This window comes from Mus caroli, unplaced genomic scaffold (assembly GCF_978045245.1).
Source record: "Mus caroli unplaced genomic scaffold, Mus_caroli_1 scaffold_8, whole genome shotgun sequence".
NCBI classification, from domain to species: Eukaryota; Metazoa; Chordata; class Mammalia; order Rodentia; family Muridae; genus Mus; species Mus caroli.
This window is the reverse complement of record NW_028227263.1, coordinates 5842980-5852904: the sequence shown is the minus strand read 5'-3', so window position 1 is coordinate 5852904 and position 9925 is coordinate 5842980. Positions and strand designations below refer to the sequence as shown.

Below are 9925 nucleotides of genomic sequence, written 5' to 3'. Positions count from 1 at the left end.
TGGCATCTTCCCTGCAGGACCTTGAAAACTCAGCACACACCAGTCGCAGAAACGCTCTGGGAGCAAGCACAATGCAGCTGCAGTTTACATTCTTTATATCTGCTTTGTGGATTTATCTAGACCTGCATTTTGCATTCCATTTTCAAAAAATACCTTTAAGGGAAGTTTTTAAAAGATCATTTTTGCCTTGGGGCAAAAACAAGGAAGACTGCTGTGAAAAACACGCCTGCAAAATAGATGTTCTGAGGCTCGCTCAGAATTTCCCATGGCTAATGGATTTTAACGGCCTGAATGTAAGAATCATTTCTGACAATTATGTCTAAACCACTTATACATGGAAGGCAGCAGTGAAAAGCTGGGATCACCGGGTCTGAGCCAAGGTAATGTCTTTGTGGTCTCTGAATGTGGGCAGGGGACTGAGGACACAATTGGAGAAGAGGTGGTACCAATGCATGGTCATCATGTCCCAGGGTCCCCGTGTCTGACCCCTAACAGCAGGACAAGGAACCTTTCCTGCAAGTGTCATGGACAGTCATAACAGCCAGCCACTGCTTCCTGTCACCCAGCCTCCACCCTCACTGTGGTGACTGTCTCAGGACTGTCCCCAAGAACACACAACCTGAGACCCTGGCCCATCAGGACAGAGCTTCTTTCTGCTAAAGATGGGGGCAGGTATTGCTGGCTGCTGATAGAAGCTGAAATTTCCCTGGTCCTCTGTCTGGTAACTCCCAAGGGTGGGGCAGCAGGGACTTAGTGCTTCTTTTCTACGAGGACTGTTCTGAACAGTAAGGGACTGCCTTGTAGAGAGAGTTTTGGTTTCTTGAAAAACACAGTTCTGTTATGTGGATACGTTTTTCCTCTAATCCCAGGTGTGGGATTTGGGGCAGCTACTTCAGTTTGTCCATGGTGTTAACTATGACTGTCTCGTGCTCTAGAGGGAGAGGGGAGGCGTGATTTCTTCCAGCTGTAGATAGCCCTGGGGTTGGGGAGGTGGCAGCCGAGGCTCTGAGGAGAAGGCTGCTGTGCTGCCTCGGTTGCTGTTGTGGAGGTTTGATGGTGATAACCTGACAACAGAAGATTGGACTTGCCCCAAGGGAGCCAATGCCCTTCATCAGTAGGAAATAGTCTATTTTGTTGGCTGAAAGAGAACTATGCCCCTTTCTCCTCTAACCTTCTTTCTCTCCCACCTTGTGTTGGGAGTTTGGAAGGGATTAGGAGGGAATAAGGGTTGGAAGGGACATAGAGGTATAAGAACGTAATAAAATACATCAACACTGCCTGACCCCCAAATGCAACCAAACTGAACAACCTCTCCCAGACTCACATTTTCCTTCAGCCTGTCCTTACTTCTAAGCTGAGGCTAGGCTAGGGATCTGAGGGCTTTCCCTATGGAGGGCTCCTGTGAACGCTAAGACTTGCCCCTCAGCGTCTGGCATTGACTATGAACGGTAATGTGTGGGATTGAGGAAAACAGAATGGGAGACGGGAGAAAAGGCAAGAGTCACAGGACAGGTGGGGCATAGCATGTGTAAGGCTTGACTCCAGAGTCAAAATACAATCCGTGTTCCTGTGAAGAATGTCTGTCCTGGCAGACTATTGGCTTTTCACTTGGATAAAAACACCCTAAATCTTCAGCATGAATACATTTCGAAGATGGAGTCCCATGAAGTCAAAATAAAGTATCATTGAGTAATCTACCTCAGTCATTGATAACCAGGGCAGCACTCCCTGTGTCAAATTACCGTGTCTAACTTCACACAGGGCTTTGGCTCCCTCCATGTACCAGGTGTTGGTGATGACATCTGTGTGTATGGCTTCAAGCTTCACTCTGACTGAGCTTTGAGCAGATGCCTGCACCTTCCATTGTGGTGGGGTTAATGTGGGTCCTGCACACTCCGATGCGATGGCTTAATTTAGCAGTGGTTTCAGCTCCTCGTGCACTCATGCTAATTACACTGGGAACACTGAGCTGGGTGACATTATGCATGCTAAGCAAGCTGCCACGGAGCCTTCTCTGTAATTATATTTTCTTAGGTGAACATGTGTGTGGCTCAAAATATGAATGTTTGACAGCTCTAGGCAGCCAGCCTCCTGTATACACAATGTATAATGCCCTACATGGGAAGGCTTGAGTGAAGGGATGTTGCCTAGCTGGCCTGAAGTTGTCTGATGTTGGTAGTTCCTGCATAACTAAAACAACTGTGTGGCTCTCTCTTAGCCTCTGCTGATGCCACCAGCTGGACAGAGCTCCCTGGTCAGTGAGGCTTCCCCACAAAAAGGAGGGTCCAAAGATTGTTCCTGACAATCTGCTTATCACAAAGTCACAGGCTTTCTGTAGTGGTTTGCATAAGAATAGCCCTCATAATCTCGTATATTTGAATGCTTAATCACCAGGGAGTGGCACTATTTGAAAGGATTAGAAGGATGGGAGCTATGGCCTTGTTGAAGGAAATATGTCATTGGGGTGGGCTCTGAGATTTCAAAAGCCTACTCCATGCCCAAAGTCTCTCTTTTGTCCTAGAGGTGAAGCTTATAAGATGAACTATTAGCTACTTCTCCAGCATTGCCTTGCTCACTGCCATGATGAAAATGGGCTAAACCCCTGAAACTGTAAGCAAACTCCATGACTTCTTCTTCAAAAGTTACCTTGTTCATGGTGTCTCTTCACAGCAATAGGACAGTGATCAAGACACTTCCCATCACAAGTACAGAATACCACCTGCAGGAGGACCACCTGCAGACACCTGCAGACATCAGCAGATGTGCATGCACGCTCTCTCCATGGCACCTAGAAGGAGCCATGATCCAGCCATCTCCATAGAACTAACAAAATGCAAAGGTCTTTGGGTTTTTGAAACCATCTTACTCAGGAAAGAACTCAGGGCATCTGGGAAAGAAGAAGAAGAGAAAACACTAAATGTTTATCTTAGTTAGGATTTTACTGCTGTGCACAGAAACCATGACCAAGGAAACACTTATAAGGATGACATTTTATTGGGGCTGGGTTACAGGTCAGAGGTTCAGTCCATTATTATCAAGGCAGGATCATTGCAGCATCCAGGCAGACGTGGGAATGGAGGAACTGAGAGTTCCACCCCTTGTTCCAAAGGCAAATAGCAGAAGACTGGCTTCAAGGCAGTTAGGATGAGGGTATTAGCACCCATGCCCGCTCTTCGCCATCTTTCCCCCTGGCAGGCTGACATCTATCACCATGAAGGTTGAGCTGTACAGTTTCAGCTGGTACAAGATCTACCCGGGCATGGGCGGCACTACACCAGGACCTACAAGAAGGTTTTCCAGTTTCTTAATGCAAAATGTGAGTCCACATTCCTTTCCAAAAGGAATCCTCGGCAAATAAACTGGACTGTCCTCTACAGAAGAAAACACAAGAAAGGACAGTCGGAAGAAATTCAAAAGAAAATAACCCGCCGTGCAGTCAAATTCCAACAAGCCATCATTGGTGCATCTCTTGCTGATATAATGGCCAAGAGGAATCAGAAACCAGAGGTTAGGAAAGCCCAGCGAAAGCAGGCTATCAGGGCTGCCAAGGAAGCAAAAAAGGCTAAGCAGGCATCAAAGAAGACAGCAATGGCTGCTGCCAAGGCCCCCACAAAGGCAGCACCGAAACAAAAGATTGTGAAGCCCGTGAAGGTCTCTGCCCCCAGAGTTGGTGGGAAACGCTAGTGTGGTAGATCAGAGTTGGAAATCAAGATCTTAAAAAAACCAAAAACACCCATGCCCACAGTGACACACCTACTCCAACAAGGCTACACCTCCTAATAGCACCACTCCCTGGTTCAGCCATATACAAACCATCACAGTGTCTAACAACGAGGAAACTAAAGAAGAGAATGTGGAGTCTCTCAAGAAGCCAATGTCATCTGTGATGCCAGAGAGGGAAGGAGTCTTGCCCACAGTCAAGCACACACAGGCAGCTCCTTGGCTCTGTCTGTGGCCTCTGTGGTATCCCTGGGACCCAGCCTCAGTCTAGACCTGCAGATCCAGAAAAGGTACCTAGACTGCATGTAGCCTGGCTAGTCCAGTCCTTACCTACCGCTCACCCCAGAAACCAGTATGTGAACACTCCTCTATAGATACCGCCACTAGGACCACTGTAGGCTTTAGAGTTGTAATGGTTTGAATGAAAATGGCTTCCACAGGTTCATAGGGAGGACCACTATTTGAAAAGATTAGGCCCTGTAGCTTTGTTGGAGGAAGACATGATCTTGTTGGAGGAAGCGTGTCTCTGGGGGTAGGCTTTAGGATTTCAGAAACTCAAGCCCAGTGGCTCACTATCTCTCTCTTTCTACTGCCTGCTGACTCGGATGTAGAACTCCCAGCTATCTCTCCACCACAGTGTCTGCCTGTGTGCCGTCATGCTGCCTACCATGATGATAAAGGGCTAAACCTGTGAACCCCAATTAAATGTTTCCCTTTACAAGTTGCCATTAAATAAGTAAGTAAGTAAATAAATAAATAACAAAGAAACTTAAAAAGAGTTGCTGCGGTCATGGTGCCTCTTCACAACAATAGAGACACTAACTAGGACAAAACTGCTGAGTTACCTAAGGGCAGCGACATGTCTCTCTATGGCAGGCCAGCAAACCCATATCACTGCTATATGGGAACTCCAACCAGAGGGCAGCTACCCCAATTCCCCTTCACTGCGGTGCTCTCCATGTATGCAAGAACTATGAGCCATAAATTGGGATCACAGTTGAGGTTTGATCTTTTGCTGTGTATTGTAATGATAAATACTGGCCCCCAAGGCCTGGTTGCTTCCAGGAATGAGAGAAACCAAACCGCAGGTACAATGTGACCTTGCTCCTTAATTTAAAACTATTGGTTAAATAAAGATGCCAACAGCTAACAGTTGGGCAGAAGAGACATAGGCAGGGTTTGCGGTTCCCAGGCCTGGGGTCCGAGGAGAGCATGAGGAGAGGAAGAAGGTGGAGAGGGGCGAAGATGGCATGGGGTAAGAATCTTGAAATCATGGCCATGAGGGCTGACCAATCGGACTAAGAGAAGCCCAGATGGAACACAGTAAGCAATAACTTGCAGCTATTGGTAGGTGTCTTAGTCAGGGTTTCTATTCCTGCACAAACATCATGACCAAGAAACAAGTTGGGGAGGAAAGGGTTTATTTGGCTTACACTTCCATGCTGCTGTTCATCACCAAAGAAGTCAGGACTGGAACTCAAGCAGGTCAGAAAGCAGGAGCTGATGCAGAGGCCATGGAGGGATGTTCTTTATTGGCTTGCCTCCCCTGGCTTTCTCAGCCTGCTCTCTTATAGAACCCAAGACTACCAGCCCAGGGATGGTCCCCCCCACAAGGGGCCTTTCCCCCTTGATCACTAATTGAGAAAATGCCTTACAGTTGGATCTCATGGAGGCATCTCCTCAACTGAAGCTCCTTTCTCTGTGATAACTCCAGCTGTGTCAAGTGGACACAAAACTAGCCAGTACAGTAGGAAAGTAGATTCTAGTGGCCATAGAGGGCAGATACCTGCTCAGCTTTAGTGTTAATAAAGGCTTATTATAAATTAAGGGCCACATAGGTATTTTATCTGGGAACTGAATAATCAAAAGCTGAATAGAAGCCCAGGATTGATATACGATGACACACAGCCATGGCCCTCACGTGAGACTATAGGGCTGTTCTTGGTCACTGGTTAATTCGCCCTTCCACCATGAACTGGACTTGTCAGAACCTGCGAGCTATGTGTGCAGGTGATGTAGAAGTCAGTGACCTGGATCTTAGGGTGCGTTTGCGGGGGGGGGGGAGTTATACTGTACAACCATCAGGTTCTTCTTCAGACACAGCATCGGAGGTGACTTCCTGCTCCAGTGGGCAGGGGTTGCCCTCATAATTGGCTGCCTTTCAACCATCTTTGAGCACAAGAGAGACTTGAGAGCAGCTCCTATCTACCTACACCCTGAGTCCTGGTGTCCTGCTGACCCAGGAAGATTCTTCATCCTGGACTGAGGAGTCCACATGAATGTTTGAAGACAGTGTGTTTGTATCCTCATTTAGCATTGCTTATTAATCAAGACCGAATTTCAGGCTTCAGGGCATCAAGATGACACAGCTTCTCAGGGAGGTCTGTCTCCCACAGCTCCGGCTTTGGGCTTCAAGCCTAAAGGCCTTAGGCTCTGGGCCTCCAGCTCTGTGCAGTATAGCTTGCTGGGGCTTTGCTTGGTGCCCATCAAAAGCGAGTCTCTACCCAGAAATCCAGGGGCTCCTTTGACCATGTAACCATGTATCCTGAGAGTACAATGGGCCTGTGTGTTGGGAACTCACCATGGTTTCCTGTATATCTGACATACTGGAAGGCTCTCATCTGGCAACTAGCCATGCTGTCAGATGAGCCCAGGGAAGATTTGTGCTGAGAATTTCCAAGAATTGCTCTACAGATCCTGCTCTAAAAAGGTGCAGATATAAACACTCTCAATCAAGCTTCCCAAGACTTTAGAGTGAAATCTTGGTCTCCAAGAAAGAGAGAGCAACCCATCAGGCCATGCTGCATCCCTGAGATTCACAGGTGCACAGAAGAATATGGACAGTGTGTGGGCTGGGCCTCCTGGTGGCCAGGGACTCAGCAAAGTGAAGGACACTAAGGCATAGGCAAGGGCTTCATGGATTTCAGACAACAGTTTCTATCACAGGCTTCCTACAGGGTCTCCCCACAGTCCCATCTATCTAGTCTGTCTGACACCAGACATGTGGGCACAGAGTCTTGGTGTCTGTCTGTCTGTCTCTCTGTTTCTCTTTCTTTCTGTATCTCTCTTCCTTCCTTCCTCCCTCCCTCCCTCCCTCCTTCCTTCCTTCCTTTCTCTCTCTTTCTCTTATTTTCTGTCATTCTCTCTCTCTCTCTCTCTCTCTCTCTCTCTCTCTCTCTCTCTCTCTCTCTGTGTGTGTGTGTGTGTGTGTGTGTTTCCCTCCCTCCCTCCCTCCCTCCCTCCCTCCCTTCTATCCATAGACACAGAAACCCAGTACACTAGTGTTTGGGTGCTCACATCCTGAGTGTTTAGACTGATGGCTAAGTTATTAATACCACATGGTAGAGTACACCAGACAGCCCCAGATGCCACTGATGTCTTCCATGGCCTGTGTGAATCGTGAACAGACATATGACATAATTTCCTCCTGATGAGAATCTAACTCTGAAAGAGCAGCACACCTCCCCTCCATCACTGAGATTGCGAGATTGCTCCATCACTGACAGTGATCCTTTGTGACTTCAGTGCCATGCTGTGGACACCTCCTTACAACTCGGGCCTTCACAGACCCACTCTTCCCTGGCAGGGACACACAGAAAAGCAGGAACTCAGTGTACCCTGTGGGTCTTCTTAGGGTGTGTCAGGACTAGACGGGGAGCTCTTCTCAGACCTCTGAGTGTTCTCCAAACCAGAGGAAACGGTTTCTGCAGCTCCAACAGAGAGAAACCCAAAGTGTAATATTTCCCTAGGGAAACACAGCAACTAGGAGTCTTTCTCTCCCTACTTTGGGCAACCTGGAAACAAATCAAGGTTTCTTTACCAATATGTCTTCTGCTTTCTTTTGAAGCACATGGAAATAGGATGTGGACTTACAGGCCTGAGTATCCACTAAGAAGATCACAGCTCAGACAGCCTAGTTCTCAGGAAGGGGGAAGCTTTGTCCGTGGAGGTGGCTTGTTAATTTGGAGTAAGAACTTCTACACTGACAGGCATTTTCAATAAAGAAAGGAAAAAATGCACGAGACCTGTTCCCTGAGCTCTCAGTGACACTAAGGGGCTGGCAAAGATGCCATCCAAGGGTGGTCACCCACTTGGAGGACGTGGTCAAGAAAAAACGAATGAGTTCCATTAAGCCTGTGATAGAAACTGTTGTATGGATGAACACAATTAATTTTGGTATAATATAATACTTAGGACATAATTATGCCTCAAACATCTCCATCTGAGATGATACCATAACTGGGCACTGGCGATTCTCATCGGACAGCTGTTATACCCCAGTGGTGTCGGGTACAGGGAATATTTGAAGCAGCTGCCTCATTTCATCTGGGAATACATTTCTACAGAATCAAACTCTGAATAAGAGGGAGGTAACTGGCCTATGGTCCCACAGAGACAGAGGAGCCCCTCTCCCTGAGGCACTGGACAGGTGTTAGGCACTCAATTCTAATTGTAAGCACCAACACTCCCCATTCATTTTTTCGACACATAAAGACCACAGGGGATTGGGATAATCTGAATCCCTAATTAGCATCTGGTGGATGCTCCCTCAATGGCCTAGCTGCTGTGAGCAAAGGGATTGCCCATCAAATGGTGAACAGTATTCCTCTCAGACCAGAACTCATGTTTTGAACACTATGGGTAACTACACAATCGCAGCAGGTCGTCCCCAGCTCCTGAGGGGACAGCCTCGGCCAAAGCTGTTTCAAACAGTTTGTGCCAGACTTTTTTTGACCATAAGCCTGTTGAATTCTAGGTGATCCTGTAACCACTCAGCCTGAGTAAGAAGTAAGGTGGGGGAGGGGCTGATGACCTAACCAAGGACTCTTGTGTCTGGTGCTAAAGAGTCAAGGCTATGATTATCACCATCAGTACACCCACAAACTTCTATTTGCATGTGAGGTGTACTGATTGGTGCAAACACAAACCTTCATTTGCATTCAAAGGTGTGCTGTGATTGGTCCAAAACCTTCTTTGGCTTATATAAGCAAGATGCTGGGACTCACTTACTGAGCTGGCAGGAGATGCTCTCCTGTGCTTCCTCCCTTGGTGTTGCAGCTTACATCCGTATAAAAGGCTCCTCTCTAGTGATGGACTGATGGCCTGCATGGGAAAAGCTCACTTCAAGCCTGGGTTCACTTAGACTCCCTCTGTATCTGGAAAGCTTTCTAGAGATACTTTCCACTTTCTCCTGCTTGATGCCAGGACTCCTCAGAGCTCTTGGCTCCGGAATCCACACAAGTGGCTTACCCAGAGAAGTTCTTGGCTAGTTCCCTCCTGCCCTTGGCACTGGTCATGGTCTTTCACAGCTTATGCTCACTGTTGTCTGCTTCTGGCTCTGAACACCACAAACGGCTGTGAGCAGGCCCTTTGCAGGGTCCTGCGAGGGTTCCCCAGGCTGGCAGAACATCACTCTTCCCTCTGTAGCTTTCCCATCCCTGTCTGCTGCAGCTGGGGACTTGCGGGACCTTAAGAGGACCAAGTCCTCCAGTGGACCAGCCATTGGATGTCCTTTCCTATCTCTGCTCTCTGAGCCTTGCCCTGGGACATCTTTATAGACCCTCATAGAATGGACCAATTGAAGCTTTGAGCAGCCGTGGCATCTCTGAGAGAACCTGTGGGCTACAAGTCCTTAGCAATTCCTCCACCTTTGCAGACCCCAGGCACTGGCCACATCTGACCATCCCTGCCTAGATGTCCTAAGAGGTGTTCTCAGCCTCTGGTGTTCCTTCTCTGATACCGCCTTACCTTCCCTCAGGCAGTTGGGTCACTACTTAGCCACCAGCTGCCCCTGAGGATACCAGTCTCTTTTTTTTTTTTTTTTTTCTTTTTTTGGTTTTTTCGAGACAGGGTTTCTCTGTGTAGCCCTGGCTGTCCTGGAACTCACTTTGTAGACCAGGCTGGCCTCGAACTCAGAAATCCGCCTGCCTCTGCCTCCCGAGTGCTGGGATTAAAGGCGTGCGCCACCACGCCCGGCACCAGTCTCTTCTCTATGGGCATTCTTCTCTCCCGTGAAAACCTGAAGCCACGCTGCCTTGATCTCTAGCCCCGTAGGCCTAGTGGCCTTTGAAGCCCCACTTCCTGCTCTTACTACCTAAGGCCTTCAAGGAGGCAGGCACTCAGCTTCCTGCTTCCCCTCCTGATCCTGACTCCATGCTTTGGGGAATCAGGTCATTTACCTCCTCTGCTTTCAAATGTCCTTGCA

General features: G+C 48.1%; 1 pseudogene; it reads left to right on the top strand.

Moving 5' to 3' along the window:
• Positions 1-3205: 3205 nt before the first annotated feature.
• On the top strand, positions 3206-3709 carry LOC110299500 (large ribosomal subunit protein eL24 pseudogene; annotated as a pseudogene).
• The last annotated feature ends 6216 nt before the right edge of the window (positions 3710-9925 follow it).